Source organism: Sphaerodactylus townsendi, linkage group LG05 (genome assembly GCF_021028975.2).
Source record: "Sphaerodactylus townsendi isolate TG3544 linkage group LG05, MPM_Stown_v2.3, whole genome shotgun sequence".
NCBI lineage: Eukaryota > Metazoa > Chordata > Lepidosauria > Squamata > Sphaerodactylidae > Sphaerodactylus > Sphaerodactylus townsendi.
The window spans coordinates 66022989-66041059 of NC_059429.1; the positions used below are offsets into that span (position 1 = coordinate 66022989).

Below are 18071 nucleotides of genomic sequence, written 5' to 3' on the forward strand. Positions count from 1 at the left end.
ATGTTTGGCGGTACAATAAATTAATTATATTGATACAGTTAGAAGGTGATAATTCACCTCCCCTTCAGATGTTCACCTTGAGGAAGATGTTGTTTTTTTAAAAAAAAACAATCACAACAGATATTAGGGTTCTGTTAGACCTCATGAAGAAATAGTTTTAAAGCGACAACTTAGATAAAGGAGTGGGGGGTTTTTGGTACTGATTTGCTGGTCACACCTTAGGGAAGTTTTGAGATAAAAAAAATCACAGAATATATTGGTAGGGGTGGTTAGAGAAAGACTCCCGTAGAAATGATTGGATCAGCAATATTTAAATTTGCAGTTCTCTGGCTATCACCTTCTGGTTGTTTCCTCACTTTAAGTTTCCTGCTTGATATCTACTGGAACTTCACAAGAATCTGGAAATAATTGTTCATAAAAGGAGGGGATAGAAATTAATTTATTAAGCTGCTATTGGATTTCGTCTGGTTTGACTTGAAAATCCCCACTTTGATTCTTTTCCTTCTCATGCAAATTGAATCTGTTAGTCTGATTTACTTACAAGATACTTTGTTTCTTCATGCAAATTTTTCTCATTAAAATTAATGCAGTTTTCAATGTTATTTTTGCCTAAAGTGTGTATGAATGGCATATAATTTAAAAATGGTATAAAAGAAACAAGCTAATTGGGAACATCACCAGCAAAAATAGGCAGAGCAATGACCACATATGAAAACAAAAAACTTTGTACATATCCCTATTAATTTATCCTAGATTTGTTCCTAATGTTTCGCCTACATCTGTGGCTGACAGTGTGAAACAGACTTTTCTCTGTGTTACACCTCTGAAGATGGCAGCCACAGATGCAGGCAAAATGTTAGGAACAAGATCTACCAGACCACAGCTACACAGCCCAGAAAACCCACCACAACCAAATGTGTGATGGGTTTTATGTCATTGATGATTTCATCCGATGTATGAGAAAGATATTTGGTGACAAAAGTCTTTGCTAATAAGGCACACATTTACAGTGAAGGATAAACCAAATCAATGAGACACACAGTGAGAATACTGTTTTGAAACTGAAATGAACAAAAACACACATGTATAATCTAAGCTTTTTCTGGTTCATTGAAGTATAAACCTAGTAACAATTTTCATACATCACAGTTTCACAGGTGTGTTAAACTACAGCCCTGTGACACATTGGTATACTTCTTCACATAAAGGTGATCGTTCAGTCAGTTGTGGTGTAGTGGTTGAGAAAGTTGTATGTTTATTAGAATATAATCCCAAATGAATATGAGAATTATTCATTTTTACGCACTGCTTTTGTTGAAACCATTATTTTGTGCACTACTGAACATGGGATTTTGATACAAGTTCATTTATGTTGAAATAGATTTTTACTTTAAAAGTGAGGAGGGGAGCAGGGCTAGGTAGGTAGGTACTAGGGCAGTGATGGCGAACTTATGGCACGGGTGCCAGAGGTGGCACAGAGCCCTCTCTGTGGGCACGCGCAGAGTGCTCCCCTCCCCCCACATCTAGGCTGGCCTGCGCCGCTGGGCTCGATTATTAGCATTAAACCTAAGACCTAGTTGTGGGGAAGCAGGTAGGTAACCCTGTTAAGCGCTGTTAAACTCCAATGATTTTCATGTGAAGAACTAAAGCGCGATCCTTTACCTGGGAGTAAGCTGGGTTGCTGGAAATGGAGCTTGCTTCTGAGTAAACCCTCCTAGGGTCGTGATTCTCCCATTGGAAGAGTTGCATGGTTGCTTCAAAGCAAAGCCACCGACTACCACCAAGCTTACTCCTGAGTAACACATGCCTCGGAGCCAACCATTTTTTCTAAACAAAAACCTCAGTATTCAGGTTAAATTGCCGTGTCGGCACTTTGCAATAAATAAGTGGGTTTTGGGTTGCAGTTTGAAAAGGTTCGCCATCACTGTACTAGGGCCCCTTCTGCACAAGCAGAATATTGCACTTTCAATTTGCTTTCTATGCCCTTTGCAGCTGGATTTTACTGTGCAAAATAGCAAAATCCACTTCCAAGCAATTGTGAAAATGGATTAAAAGTGCATTATTTTGCATGTGTGGAAGGGGCCTAAGACCCAGGTAGAGCATTCTACAACAAAGAAGGTTCAGCATGCTTTGTTTTGTGGTGGAGGAATATACAATCTACTATCACCTTTGTGTGGAACAGAGTATAGCAGCACAAAGTCAACTCTACTCATTATATATGTTTTATTAGAGAGTAGCTGTCATGGATAGTAGCTGTCACCTCCCTCTATCTCCCAAGAATCCTGGGAACTGAAGGTGAGGGAGGGCAATGAGAAATAATTCTTAGAGATCCTTGGCTGTACCTCCTCTAAGAGGTTACCAGGATATCTAGAATAACAATTATAGCAGTCTGTAGTGTACATGATCTACATGTCCTATCTTGCATAGTAAACCATCCAACCAAACTTTTTCAGATCACTGATACCTTGATTCAGTCTTCCCTTGGACATACTGAGCATTTTATGCACAAAATACATTATGTTCTTTCAGTACTTGTTCACATATTGATTATCACAAAGTCTATTCCTTGCCTCACACTGACTAGACACAGAAGTGCACTATATGTGACAACCCTCATGACTCTTTGTAGCTTGATTTATCATTTATTAATTTCTTTTTAAAGCACTTTATAATTCTTATTTTTATGACAATGGAAAAAAAATTACTTGCCCAAGGCTACTTGTTGAGTCTGTGACTGAGCTGGCTTTGAATTGAGTCCAATAGCTTCAGTCCACTAGGCTTTTGAGGATCTCACAGTGACGCTGTTCCCACGGCCCCTCTCTTTGCCTTGCCAGAAGCTGAGTGGAGTCTGTCCTCCCATAGCATCCAGTCATAAGCATTACTTAAACATGCATAAGTTTGCATCTGATAACAGAAGGATACTCATAATATTGTTCCCATTTTTGATGGGGGTTGGTTGATTCTTGCAGAATCATATAAGAGCCCTGGGGTTTATACTAGACCTAGCATTACTGCTAGAAAAGCATGATAATGCAATCAACCCCCTCCCCCCCGAAACTTTTTTCCAATTCAATTTTGCCTGGAAGATGGCCTCCTACCCTGATTCAGCCAGTCTGGCCTCCTGGATCCATGTCATTGGTAACATCATTCCTGGATTATTGCAATCAGTAACCTACATCGTAGGTCTCCCCCTCAAAATCAGTGAGAGATTCCAGTTGGTGCTGAATGCTATAGCTAGGCTGAGCATATTACACCAATTCTGCAGTCTCTCCATGGGTTGCCAAACAAACACTAGGAATAGCTAGGAAAAATGGAGCCTGGGACAAAATTTGAGTTTTCTGCTCCCCCCACCCCTCCATGGGCCCTCTCTCACCATGACCAAACAATCTACTAGCAGCAAAGTCCATTGCTGGGGAGATGCAATGGGCCCTAGAAAATGGTGGAAGAGGAAGGATCTACCCAGAAATGGGCTTTAGTGGGGCTGCAGCAGCTCCCACCTCACCCTTGCTCAAGGTGTGACACTTACCTGGCTGTGCATCTGTGACTCAGGGACGGGACAGGTTGAAGAGTGTGGCTTGAGGTAGGAAGGAAGGTGAGGATAGGTGGAGGGTGGAAAGGAGTGGGATGGGGTGGGTAGCAAAGTGAGGGCTGGAATGGAGGAGGATGGAACAGAGTGGCTTGTGATGGTGGGAGGGTTGAAAGGGCATGGTTGGGGAGGCAGATTGGGAGAAGGTGGAATGGGAAGTCATAAAGGTGAGGGTTCTGGTGGGGCAGGGTGGCAAGGTGAGCCATGGGGAGGGTTGAAAACTAAGGCTTAGGGTGGTGGGGAGTAGAAGGTGTGTCTAGGGGTGGGGGAGGGTTGTAGGAGAGCATGAGGTTGGGTAGGGTTAGCAGGTTAGTGTTGGGGTGGGACGGGGTGGCAAGGTGAGGGTTGGGGAAATAGTTTTTTTAGGAAAATAGATTTTTTTATTAAAAATATCCTTTCCACAACTTAGAACACACAAACTTGAAAATACAAATTACAAATACAAATTACCAATTATATACATCATACACTATAAATTTCAACATTATACAAATACATAGACGTAATTACACGACTATCCAAATACACCATTACATCATTATATAATTACATAACTGTACAATTAGAGAGTTCCCCCTTCCCAAACTATGGCCGTTTCCCCACTCACCTTTTATTGGCGGTACTTGCGGCAAATAATCCAGGAGCCTGCTGCATTCCCCACTATCTCAGCGGCAGCAACGCAGCGCCCCTGATTCTGCCGCTCTTCTTCTCCCTCACCGCACGTCTTTTCCGATCCTGGACAGAAGTGCAGCTTTTACAAAACCCCAGTGGGAAAGTCCAGGGGTTTCAGGTTCCCGCCACTGGTAGTGACGTGGAGCCTGTTGCCCAATAAGGAAGCACCTTTTTTTTTTCAGTACTGTGGAGGCTGGGCTGAGGGGAGTGGGCAGAGAGGGGGAGGCGACTTGCATTCACAAATACAGTGACCGGCTCCGCAGGCGCAGCTGGATCTGGGTGCGCAGGGCAAAGCGACTGAAATAATTTCGTAAAGCAATCAGTTAGCTCAGCCTGATTTCTCTGCTTTCCCCCAAGGTGTATTTTTTTATGAAAGGGCAAAGGGACGGCTCCAGCCTGACACGCCCCCGCCCTCCCCAATTGGGTCCGGTTTGCAAGAAGGGGGGGCGCTTCTGCCTCACTCAGGCTCACTTTGGTGAATGGGAATTACTCCCAAGCAGAGAGAGCTTCCCCGGCAAGAAGTTTCTGCCCTCCTTCCCGCTTTCCCACTGCCTCGATGTAAACGCCGCCCCGCTCTCCCACCGCACAGCCCAGTGGGATCAGGTCCCCCTCCCTATTCTAGACAGGTGCAGGAACGAGTAGGGGGGACCTCTTCACACCCCCCCCCCCAACACAGGCGCTGATCTCAAGAGAATCCCCCCAGCTTATTTTTGAACAGGGGTGGGTGGGTGGGTGGGCTGGAGAGGCCTTGAGGTATGGAAGTAAGATCAACGTGTATTTGTGGCAACGTTCTTTGTTGTTTGCGCATGCTCGCACAAACGTAGATACCACTGGGAAAAAGTTTTAAAAAAGATCCCGCCCAGCAGCAGCAGCAGCCAATCAGGATGGCCCCTGAGCTGAGCACATGTTCCACAGCTTCAGAGTGGGGAATCCTGGTGGCTGCTGCCTGCGGATTGTTTGAGGGGCAGAAGCTGCAGTGGGGAACGTGAACCTGCACCCAAAAGGTCCTGCAGCAAACCAACCCGGAGTGTATCTCCTTCTTTTTTGAAGTGGGGAATCGCCCTATAAGGGGACGCTTGGGGTTCGCATAACTAATTAGCATGCCAGAATCTTGTTCATCAGAAAAGGTGAGGGTTGGGGTGGGGAAGGTTTGAAAGATAAGGCTTTGGGTGGTGGGAGGGTTGGAAGGTGTGGCTAGGGGAGGGGAGAGTTGGCAGGTGAATATTGGAGTGGGGGAGAGTGGCAAGGTGAGGGGTGGGAGGGTTGGCAAGGTGAGGCTTGGGGCAGGGAGCATTAGAAGGTAAGGCTTGAGGTGGGAAGGATTGGAAGCTGTGAGTAGGTGGGGGAGGGTGAAAAGATTAGGATTGGTATGGGGAGGGTGGAAAGTGTTTGGGGGGTTGGTAGGTGAGTATGAGGGTGGGAGGGTTAAGTGAGGGTTAGGGTTAGGGGTTAGGCAAAGGGGAGGGCAGAAGCTGGGCTGCCACCCCCAGGTGCAGTGGGGGGGGGCACCCGGAGACAATTTGTCTCCGAGCACCATCCCCTTCCCTATATGCCTCTGGTCCTGTTCCTTGCCTTAGACAACTGTCCTAGCGGGGCTTGCCAGCCCTTTGTTAATGTACTACTGCTTTTCTGCATTAACTTATGCTTCTTCAGCCCACAGCTCCGTTTCAATATTCCTGCCATTCCTAGTCCAATTGCATTGCTTACTAGAGATACTGATTGCATTGATTGACATTGTATAGTCCACCTTGTGTCTCAGTAAACAAGGTGTATAATATAAAAAAACCAAAATAAATTTTTCCCCCAGTGGAAAAACTGAGAAACTTTCAGCAGCGCTATAAAAAAAACTCATGTGAAATACCTTTTCTAATGAGTGAAATGTTTTTAGGACAAGGTATTACTCATCCTATGTAGTTTGAAAATGTGGAAAATGAAGGCTGATTATTCATCTGCCAGTCAATAATATAAAGAGACAGACATCCTCCCTCCCTCATCTGTGGGCTGCAAAGACAGATGAAAGGAAACTCATTAAGCCTGTTAAATGTCACATTTTAATTTCCTTTGGTCCTAGCTAATAGGCAGGAGGTTATATGGCTTTGGCCATAGTATTTTGCAATTAAACTATAATGCCTGACACAGAATTTTGTATCACAAACATCAAATTACTAATGATATGTCTAACTTTTTGTGGCAGGCAGTTATGGCAGTGAGCTTTGATCTGTTGTGAAGAGTTATCTTTTGAAAACTTTAGATATTATGGCAAGGGCTATTTCTTTCCATTTTCAGCTTGATCAATTGATCAGTTTGATCACCCTGGAGGCAAAGTAATTGAAAGTTGTTTTGGAAAGAAAGTAATAATGCATGATGGATCTAGTGTGCTGGCAAAGTAGGAGAAAACCTATTGCCTTAGCAAATGAATGTGAAAGGAAATTTTCAGAAAATACGTGCTTACGACAGGGACAGCTCTGCTTTTTTGTTCCCTTTCAAGTTAAGTGAAAGTATTTTCTGTGAATACTTTTATTGTTTGCCTGAGCTCTGGAGTGTGAGCTTGCCCTTAATGGGAAAGCTTCCCATCCTTTCATGCTTTAGATTTTGTCTCCACCTTTTTCTTCCAGAATTCATTCCAGCCAACTGTACTATGTTGAATGTGGTTTTTTTTTAAAAAAACACAACACTTTCCCCTTTTAATTTGTAACCTAACAAGTCCGAAAATGTGTTCATTGGTCTCCATAAAGGAGGGTTATTTTGGCATGCTTTCCAAAAAGCCTGTCCTGTTGCCAAAACAACTCTTAAAGATGAAGCAATGATTTCTTGTAGCTTGATGAAGATGTGAACCCATATATTCTGTGCTGCAGACAGGCACTGTGATCTTTAAAAGTTAGGTTGATCTAAATATAGTTTGCAGAACTGATTCCCTAGGCCTAGTGTGTAGCCTAGCTATCCATCTGGTTGTTTGCAGATCACACAGAATACCCTACATGCACAGAATACTCTACATGTATGCTTACTGCTTATGTTACAATGGAACAGTCTGCTTGCCCCTTCTTATATGTGGGTGAGTTGGTTTCATCTCATGGGGTGAATCCCCTGTTTGGTTCTATTTGTTGGTTAGAATTGTAGATAGCAAGAGTTCCTCTGTCCTGAAACCCTTCCCTGTATTTCCTTGCAAATAAATGGATGCTGTTTTAAACACGCCTGTCTTTGTTGTATGAATCTAAAACCAGGAACCTGAGTGAGCACCCTGTTTCTAATTGGCAAGCAGGAGGGAACATCACATCTCACACTATAATGACCAGGTAGAATAAAGTGATACGATGTCACAGAGATCTCTTCCTAGCATTGTTGCCTGAACGCATGTCTGGATATCTTTTCGTTAGAATTTAATGTTGTGTCATAGGTGGTTGCTCCAGCAGGTAATCCTTGAGCTCAAAGCAATCCCCTCCGGGGATGGGGCGGTATAGAAGCTGTAACAATAAATAAATAAATAAATAAATACTTTGCTTATGGTTAAATCAAATGTATCTATCCCTGAGGAGTCACTGACAGAGAGTTGCTATGGTTCAGCTATGGTATTACCATAGGCTTATCTACAGAAAATGGTGCTCAAGGCAAGCACTGAAGGGGTCCCCCCTCCCAAAATGTGACAGGTCTTCCACACTGTTTAGAAGAACTGGAAGACCTGGCCTCCATGGCAGTCAGGTTTACCTATTGTTATTTAATGGCTGGTAGATCAATCCTCCAAGCAGCAGCAACTTTCCACTTTTTAAGGGGGCAGCCTGGGTACTCCTAGGCAAGTAATGCCAGGGGCTCATGCCTTGGTTTGCCCCACCCAAAATACTCCAGTGGGTATTACATATGGAATCCTTACTCATCAATATCTGCTGTAGGATTTTTGTCTTGAAGCTGTTCCTGAGCAGGTATCCCCTTGTCTCACCTATCTGCTAAATCTTTTTATGTACTTAGCCACCTGTGATACTTGCGTGGACTCAATTTTCCTCTTGGGTGACAAATGTTAATCTGTGTGCTTTACTTGTTTTTGGGAATAGGGAACCATTGGTTGCTCGACCTGTTCTTTAAAGGAGTTGAAACTTCCTGGGGCCTATTGGTTGCTGAAAGATTTATTTTTAAAAATCCATTTTGATGGGTCACAACATGATTTGGAATATAGTGCCTTTTAATTCAAAGTTTGAGATTCCCACCCCCCATTTAATTTTAGAGGGTATTCTCTCTCCTACCAGAAGACAAACAGGAGAGGGAAGTCAGCATCCCCTATGTATCAGCCACCAGAGCTTTCAAAACTGTAATGCCATCCTGGCCAGGGACGGTGAAATGGTCAGCTCACATCTTGGCTGGAATCTGACATTTAAGACTTGACCCAGAGACCACGCCATGGAGAGGGAGGGGTTGAATTTGCTGGTATGATTCCATTTGGAGGAAGGAACTTTCACACATCAGCTCCATCTTGATGATTGTCATTGCCACATGGAGCAGACAAAGAGCTGGCTGCTTGAGCAAAGAAATGGGAAGCTTTTAGCAAACTGCAACTGTAAGCTAAAGAGACTGCCTTACAAACAGATCAGCTAGGGCATGTACAGCATGAGGAGCAGGGGAATGGTGCATTTGCCCTTTCATTTGTATTACTTGTTCAGTCCATTGGTGTGCAGAGCATATGTTTGTGTTTTTCCTTTTAATAAAATCTTTAGTAGTTTAAATGGTGACCGTTGTTCTCTGGTCCAGAGACTGTTCACCTCTATCATTCTAACAATTGAGTATTCAGTAGCATGATTGGTATAATCGCTTGGGTTGAACTCTCTCTGTCAGTAAAATCTGAAGATCAGCAAAGTTTCCAAGAAACAAGTTTTTATGAGTCAATGAGTTTTGCCTCATGGAAGCTTATACCCTGGAAAACGTTGCTGGCCCTTTAGGTAATTCTGAACTGCAATGTTTTTCTACAACTAGATCCTTACATTTTTCTACAACTAGATCCTAACCTGTCCCCAAATATATTAGTGCCTGATGCTCCTCAGAAGTCATAGTATTTAACAGTCTTCCTGTGTAATCTTCCCCAAAAGAAGCTGGAGCCATGCGCCACCTTCAACACCTTTCTCTTAGGCCAGTCCTTGCAAGTTCCCCTGGTTTAAGATGGTTTTTTCCAAGTTCACGTTCATTCTTATAGTTCTGATCTACATCATTTGCCCTTAATGGCTATCCGAGTTGCAGTGTCTTGTGTTCTAAAAATGACCCCCTCCTCTCATTCTTCCTGTTTACTTGGAAGCACTTCCATGTGCACAGATGTGTACAGGTAGAGTGTTGCTGCAGATGTTCAATGGCGCATATGGGCACAATCCCACTCTTCTGTATGTTCACACTTTTAAAAACACCCTATCACAGGTATTCAAAGCCTGTCCTTCAGAGGAGGGCAGGGAGCTGTGCCTGTTGGCAGCAGAGAGTGTGGTGGAAAATGCCATCAGGTCACAGATGACCCATGGGACCCATGGGGTTTTCAAGGCAAGAGATGTTTGGAGGTGGTTTGCCATTGCCTGCCTTTGCATAGGCTGAGAGAGTTCTGAGAGAACTGTGACTGGTCCAAGGTCACCCAGCAGGCTTCATGCAGAGATGTGGGGAATCAAACCCAGTTCTCTAGTTAAGGGTCCACTGTTCTTCACCATTACACCATGCTAAATGGGACTCGCAATAATGGATTTAAATTATGGTCAGAAAGATACTGGCTGGATATTAGGAAAACGTTATTTCAATAAGAGTTATTCAGCAGTGGAGTCAACTGCTTAGAGATGAAATGTTGAAGAGTTACTATTAGAGTTATGCATGATCTTAATTTCTGACATTTTGTGGTTGTCTCCACCTCCTGCAGCAGCCATTTTATAGTGCGTCCACCATCTTATGTCAGAATTCCAAAGATGTCAACAGTCTCAGAAAGGTTGGGGACCCATTCATTAGATTAACTTTTAGCTTTTGTTTCCTCAAATGGGAAAAATTCTTCCTCCTTCTTCCCAGAAGTCTTACATAAAACTTGAAACCATCTCCACCTTATACCACTTCATCTCACTTTGTCTTCAACACATCCCATAGAAGATACATATTATAGGTTTTAACATTACTACTATGTAGGGCCGTGAAGTCCAGGTTGGGAAATTCCAGGATATTTGAGGGTGGAGCCGGGGGAGGGGAGGGACCTCAGATAGATAGAATTACCATTGAATTCATCCTGTGTTACCTGGAGATCAGTTGTAATTTTGGGAGATCTGCAGATCTCACCTCAATGCTGGCATCCTTACTACTATAGTGTGCTATCTGACAGAATGGTTGGGATGCTAAAATAATGGGCATTTGGCAAACATAACAGCAGGAGACAAAGCCAGATTTGTTGTTCCTGAAATCAAATCAGCTTTCTACAGATCAGTAGTTTCAAATCACCACTGTGATTTGGTGGGATGCTCCCTGTATCCCAAACTCTTGCCTCTGGATTATTCTTTATGAACACTTTCATCTTCTCCACTTGCTCTGTTTCTGACCAGTGCAAATAAGATGGTAAGAGAGAAAGAGGGTTGTATATGGATTGTTTTGGCAGGAGGTGTCTGTGTTCTGTAATAATAGTCATTGTTATTTACAACACATCTGTCTTGTTATATTAGTAACTACTTTTAGTTCATTTCCTTTGGAAAAATGAGGATATCCAGGAAAATGGCTTGGAGAAGGAAGTCTGTAAAATCACTAGGGCATGAAATATTGGATTTAAAAAGCACAGAGTTTCTCTCTTCTCCTCTTCTGTGTATCATTTTAATTGCTTGGAGCATATTTCTTACAAATAGTCAAAATACAGAACCAGACATATTTGTATTTTATGTATCCCTCCTGGTGTATTTTTTGGATGGAAAGTGCACTCTGCACAACCTGTGGAGGTGTTTAGCTAGAAAACATAGGATAATGACAGTCTTACTTTGGATTAATAGTAGGGACAATAAATCAGGAGAGTCAGTTGCTTTGTTTCACTCCCTGAGCAGCAACAACTTTACAATACTGCATGGAACAGTTCATTGTGCGGATGCCAGCTAATGTTAGAACAGTTAGTGCTGGACTGTAATATCAGTCTCCCCATTAGTTGGAAATATTGCAAGTAGTGTATAGGCTAGTGAATAAAGCTGGAGACAACAGCAACTCTTCACAAGCAATTTTGTGTGTGTACTTTTAACATGTATATAGTAGATATTCTGTAAAAGCATTGTATAGATGATTGAGCTACAAAAGAATAACCACACAAAAGTACTTTCAACGGTGCTTCTAAAGTAATGCTATTAAGTATCTGTGGACAGAGTCAGTAGGGTGTGAGATAGGGGGAGATACAGTGGTGGTACGAGAACAGGCCAAGCAAGGGGAAGAATCAGCATATCAATATTTTGCTTTTCAGAGCCAGCTCAGTTACAGGTAAAGTGGAGGCCATCCACAGTGTAATTCTGGATGAGAGGGCGAACCTGACATGTATTATTGAGTCCTGTTTGGGATGGAGGGAAATGTTAACGTATCCCATTTGCCTGGAGGCAGTTTTGGAATGAATGAGGAATAAGAAACTGAAAGTTAGTCCTAACAAAATGGATGGGCTGCTGGTGTGGGGGTTGGGAGGTCTGACTTGGAATACTGGGTTGCCCCCAGTTCTGGGTAGAGTTGTACTCCCTTTAATGAAGCAGGTTTGTAGCTTGGGGTGCTCCTGGACCTTGGCCTTCGGTTGGATGAATGGGTGGCAGCAGTGACCAAGGATGCCTTTCAGGAACTTTGACTGATGAGACAGATGCCGCCCTCCTAGACAAAAAAGATTTTGCCATTGTAATCCGTATCCTGGTAACATCTAGATTAGATTACTTCAATCCACTCTGGGCCTGCCCTTGCAGACTGTCTGGAAGCTACAGCTGGTACAGAATGCTGCAGCCAAGTGTTCACTGAAGTGGCTCCTGGGGACCATGTCACTCCAGTCCTATTCTACTTACACTAGCTTTCATTTTGCTTCTGGGCTGAATTCAGGGTCCTTTTGTTGATCTTTAGATTCCTAAATAGCCTGGGACCAACATTCCTGAAGGATCAACTCCTTATGAACCTGCCAGCTCACTCCAGTCATTGGAAGCCCTACTTCAGTTGCTTACATCATATGAATCTAGATGGGTGGTGATCTGAAAAAAACTGTGGTACCAAAACTCTGGAACTTCATCCCCCACGTGATTCATCTATCTCTCTGTATTGGTATCTTTCACCAGCAGGTGAACACTTTTTTTGTTTCATCTGATATACCCCAGTAATAATTATTGGCTCATTTTCTAGTGTTGTTTGTTCATGAATTTTAATTTTTTTTATAATTTAAATTGTTTTAATAAGCTTAATGTAAACATAAGTGAAATAAGTGAATGATCTAGCAGAATGTTTAACACCAGATCCAAAATATTTCCAGATTGCAGTGGTTCACCTGAATAAGTCTGAGTATAAGAAATAAAAAACTCTGATGTGAATTGGATAGAGTTGGGGACAAGGTCATTTCAGGGTGATGGGAAGCTCTAGCTTCTGTGAACAGTTCCTTTAGGACCTCAGATACCATTGTTGTTTCCGCATGGCTCAATTGTACTGAGTTACAATCAGTATCTTACAATTTGGGTCTGTTTTATCCCGGTTTCTCCCTTTGCATGGCTGCCCATTTCTGTGAAGGAATCGAGTGAAGACCAGGAGGAAATACTCCAGTTTGTTTCATACAAGCCCGGGTCTTTTGTAATTACACCGCAAGCGTATCTGTGCATGCGTGAATGTCCCCAGGGTCCCGCATTTTGATTGGCTGTTATTTTTGGGCAGCAGCTTAAATGAATGTCTCCATCCTGCCTTTTGAATTGCTGGCCCACAAAAGGCTGCACTTCTGTTGGGTCGACCCACAGTGAGCAGGGGGAAACGAAGCCCCCCTTTTTTCCAGTTCTGGATAGGGCCTGGCGCAGGCCTCAACATGGCAAGTGGCAGCAAAAAAAATGGGTCATAGCATCACATCACATTCCCACTCATGTTCTCATATTTTTGTGGAAAACAAGAGACCCCCCCCCCCCGTGATATGCTCACTAACATTCAGCCTGAAGTGCACATCTCCCTAGCTAAGCGCTCCGAGCAACCAGTACATGTACAGAAGAGAAAATGGGGACATTTCTGACTCCATTCCTGATTAACCCAGGTGAAATGGCGCCCGGTCGATACCATGAACAAAAAATGTGCTTGGGGGAATGTTTCGGGAAGGGGAGACTGCAACAGTTGGCAGATCAGCAGAGTTGAAAATTGACATGACGTCAGGTGGGGAGATCAGGGGGGGGGGGGCGGGCAGTAGGGTGGGGAGATCCGGTAGTTGGTGGGAAAAATATCTGGTTCTGCTCCCGTGGTGTTTGTATGGTAGCAGGTTCAACACAGGATTTAAAAAAAAAGAATCACCAAATTGGCAATTTTAAAAAATCCTGGGATAAGGGAAATACTGTGGGACAAACCTGCTTTAGGATCAGGAACTGTGCAGACTTCTTGGCCAAAATGGGATATTTCCCTTGCTCAACCCAGGATATTTGGACCATGCAGAAACGACCCATGATAAACTGGTGTTACTATCCAAACGAAGGCAATGGCAACCTATTCCAGCTAGTCTGCTTGCCAAGAACTCCCTGTGAATGGCGCCACCATAAGTCAACTTGAAGGCACGTTCTTCCTCTACATTCATAGAATTGAAGTTCGTTGTTTAGAACTGCCACAGATATGTTCTTTAGTGGACTGTACTGCTGTGTATAGCTTACTGTAAGAAGGATAATCATATGTAATTTTGTACCAGTTAGTGTGTCATATTAATAACTATGCTATGCTTCAGTTCTTTCTGGCAGTTCCAGATTTCTAAAATCCCAATGCATTGTTTATGAAATGTTAATTTTACTTACTCATGATGTGTAATCTGCCTTGAATCTCTGTGACAAAAGCAGGCTACAGGTAATGTGAATGAATGAATGAACAAACTATAATTTCACGTGAAGATGGCCAAGAATGTTTATGAAAACTTGGAACAGTATGTGAGCATGTTAAAATATAATATTGGTGAGGGAGCAGATGAATTTAAATATCTCCTGTTTTGAATTGTTACCCCTCTCCTTGCATTCTATAGTATCAATGACTTGAATAAAGTCAGGGACGGAGTAAGGGGATGTTAGCGCAGCGATATAAACGCACTGGAAGCTCCCCTGCTGGCTTGCTCAGGAGAAAGAAACAAACAGCACAAGTTGCTCTTTTCCAAAGAAAGGCTTTACCTCTTGGTGCAGAAGAAATATTTACAGTGCAGTTCAGTTTCACTTCACTCTCCGCTCAGCTGCCAGCAATCAAAACACTCCCACTACAAGAACGGCACACCACACACACTTTGTTGGACAGTTAAATAGAGTCACTATCCAATCAGCTTGTGGGAGAAATTGCTGACTAGCACATTTTCCTTTGACAGCTGCTGATCTAGATTTGAATATGTCAGTGCCTATTTCATTTAGCTCAACAGGGGAAACTGCCCTTCGCCCCTGCTGCAGCCCCCTCTGCCCCAGAACACCCCCTCCACGGCCCAGTCACACCCATGCCCCATTGGTGCTACACCACTGGATAAAGGAGCCTCATTTCAGCTACATCATTTACTAAGGAATGCACTAAGTACTGTTACTAGAATAAAAATAACAGTAAAACTACTAGTGCTCGTGATGGGTTTAGGCTGGTGCATGCCAACCAGCAGTCTTCCATGCTGCATAGCAGACTATTTTTAAAACCTGGCAGTCTTTTGAAACCTGACTTGGATAGCCAAGGTGAGCCAGATCTCATCAGAGCTTGGCATCTAAGCAGGGTCAGCCCTAGTCAGTACTTGAATGGGAGACCACCAAAGAAGTCCAGAGTTACTGTGCAGAGGAAGGCAATGGCAAATGCCTTGAAAACCTCCTTACATGTAACTTGATGGCACTTTAACACACACAGTCTTTCAGAAACAACTTGTCAAGTGGCTTGGAGACTTGCTGTCAAACAAAAATACCAAAGCCTGCTGCATGTGCCCAAGTCTGCAGGTTCCCAACATACATTGCTTCCAACTATCATTTTGGAAAATAGAAGCTGCTGAATTATGGCCATGCCAATGGAATCATAGTGACTCTTAAGTGCTTTTTTTTAAAAGATCAGACATTATGTAATTTCAAGAAGCACATAAGAAGGAGGTGGTGGACTGAACATTGTGTTTAGCTGTTTGGGTACATGGAAATTCAGCAACAGGGGCAACAAACAGGGAAATCGATGTGTTTAGCAAACCTGGATGCCTAAATAAAATGTAGACAGTGATCACCAAGGGTCACTTCACATATTCTTTTACCTTTTTCTTTTTTAACTGATATGTGAAAAATGTGAAGGATTCACATTGTACAACAAATGTTTGTTTTCAGCCTGTTACACAAAAATATATTAACTTGAAAATCGGGTATTGTTGAAGGGTTTCACGGCCAGATTCAACTGGTTGTTGTGGGTTTTCTGGGCTGTGTGGCTGTGGTCTGGTCGATCTTGTTCCTAATGTTTCGCCTGCATCTGTGGCTGGCATCTTCAGTGGCGTATCACAGAGGGAAGTCTGTTACAGCCTGGCAGAGAAATGCTGCAGGAAAACTAAGGCTCTTAAGTGTGAGTTCAGGAGGGTCGTCTCTCACAACTCACATTTCAGGAACAAGCCAACAGATTGCTCCTTCTTCAGTGAGCTGCAGCGAATCCAGGGGCAGGGGGCAAGCTTACTTCACGGCCCCAAGAGTGGCAAGAAGGCTTAATATAAGAGTGGAGGTTGGTCTGCCTCCCCAGAACCCGGTCTGAACCCCCAGATCAGAGAAGCTGTTCTCCCACAACCTCTCCACTATCAATGAGGAGGACATTCTACTCAGCACTCCCTCAGATCAAGGTAAGGAGTACCATCTCTCAAGCTTATACAAATATGGCATGTTGAGGCTTCACAACACAGAGAGACTATTGCTCCTTTTGTTTTTCCAGGAGAAGGTCCTTCAACCATCTTGTGGGCATGAGGGGCAACCGAGCCTGATGGTGATGATACCACCCAGATTGAGGGATGGGCTGATGAAGGAGCACAGGAGGGTAAGTATATTCTCATGTGATGTCACATATTAACTACATAAACCTCCATTCAGCTGGGATCCATGTATATAGCACACTGGAAGGCTTCCCAACCTCCTGGTAGAGGCTGGAGATCCATTGATTACAACTTAACCATTAACTGTTTGGGTGAGATTGAGTCCTTCAGTCCTGTAAGAGAAGGGGTGGATTCTCTGGTCTGCATTCCTACACCTTCCTATGTGAGACATCAGTCATCTTTACACATCCTCCCATGCTGGGAGAGGGGGGAAATCCACTAGGTGTCCTGCTAAAGGACAAGATTTTCCCTGTGCAGAGTTACTTTGTGCAAGCTGGGGAACAGGGGTGCCATGTTTCCTGACCCGGTAGGTGGGGGTGTGTGGCTCTGCAGGGGGTGTGATTCCATGGGGGTGTGGCCCTGCCACTATCTCGCCCCTGGTCTCTTAAAAGCATTTTGCTGGAGGCCTGTAAGTGCTTTCTCCCAGGCTTTTGGTAGACCAGTAGATGGACTCCAGGGACCCTGATGGGAGGGAAGCTCCCTGGAGGCCGGGGCATCGGCTGTGCGCCCAGGGTCATGGGCATCCCCATGTCCCCTAGGTCAGAACGTCTCTGTGTCAAGGTGCTGGAACAGCCATTTGGACACATTTATCCAATGATTCCGGCCTACTGTCCAATGGATTTTGCCAAGGTTGCCAACCTCCTCGTGGAGGGGGCAGAACCCTTGGTATCTGTGAATTGTTTGGCTAGGGGTTAACATGGGGGGCACTGTCCTGCACATAGGGGGTGGGAATCAAAACCAGATATTGGATGCTGTGGTGTTAAGTCAAAAGGGCACACCTGTGCAGAAAAAGCCCCTTTTGCACATTGAACCATCCTCTTAGTATTCATATGCTTACCTTGTCAGGGGGCACATTGGATGTTGAAGGGGAAGACCAGGGACAACAGAATGTGGGCAACAGAGCAACATCACAAGAAGAAGAGTGTGGTGAGTAGCACCTCCACAGTGCCATTATGTTCCAGTGAACCTTTGCATCTCCATCAAGGGAGATTTGACGTTCCACTTGTGGGCAACACATGACAGCAGATATTGCAATGGGGGAGGGATTTGGAGATTGTTGTGTATCTTTGGTGTCAGCTGAGGATGTTTTAACAGCAGTGAAATAAACACGCTGTCATACATAAATGTTTGCAAAGGACTGTAAGATCAAGATCTTTGTCTTGGTGACAGCTGCCTTTAGCCAGTGTATGCTCTAAAAATTTATGTAATCCTGACCACATAGCCTCTATCAGTAATTACATCCTAAGAATCAGTAGCACAGTACCTCTAATGGATGGAACTTCCTTCCCAATGTCCTGCCACATTGCACATTTCTGTAGACAGGAATGTTGTGGGTGAAAGCTAGGTTTCCAACATCCACAGCTTCAGGAGGAATGTTCTGTGTTTGCCCATATAGTGATCCTCATGCACTGTGATATCCTATGAATTTCCTCCTGTACTCCTAATTTAGGCCAACCAGCTAAGCCAAACCCTGTGGAACAGTCCCCAGAGTGAAGGCTACTTGTGGGTCATAACTGGAGAAGTCATGTTGCCCTGCTCACAAATGCCACTAGGGGACTGTTGTGCCAATCTGCAGCAGAGCCAGAGAGATTTGAACAATTG

General features: G+C 43.8%; 1 protein-coding gene across 2 annotated transcripts in view; it reads left to right on the forward strand.

The window, feature by feature from the left end:
- Positions 1–18071, forward strand: part of GLIS1 (GLIS family zinc finger 1) — a 254899-nt gene that overhangs the window by 12903 nt on the left and 223925 nt on the right. The window contains exon 1 of one of the 2 annotated variants that reach the window (XM_048498922.1): positions 17338–17396. The exons of the other annotated variant lie outside the window; for it this stretch is intronic. The gene's annotated coding sequence lies outside the window, so the exon portion shown is untranslated. Of the gene's footprint in view, positions 1–17337; positions 17397–18071 lie in introns of those variants that run through there. 2 annotated transcript variants of the gene reach the window in all.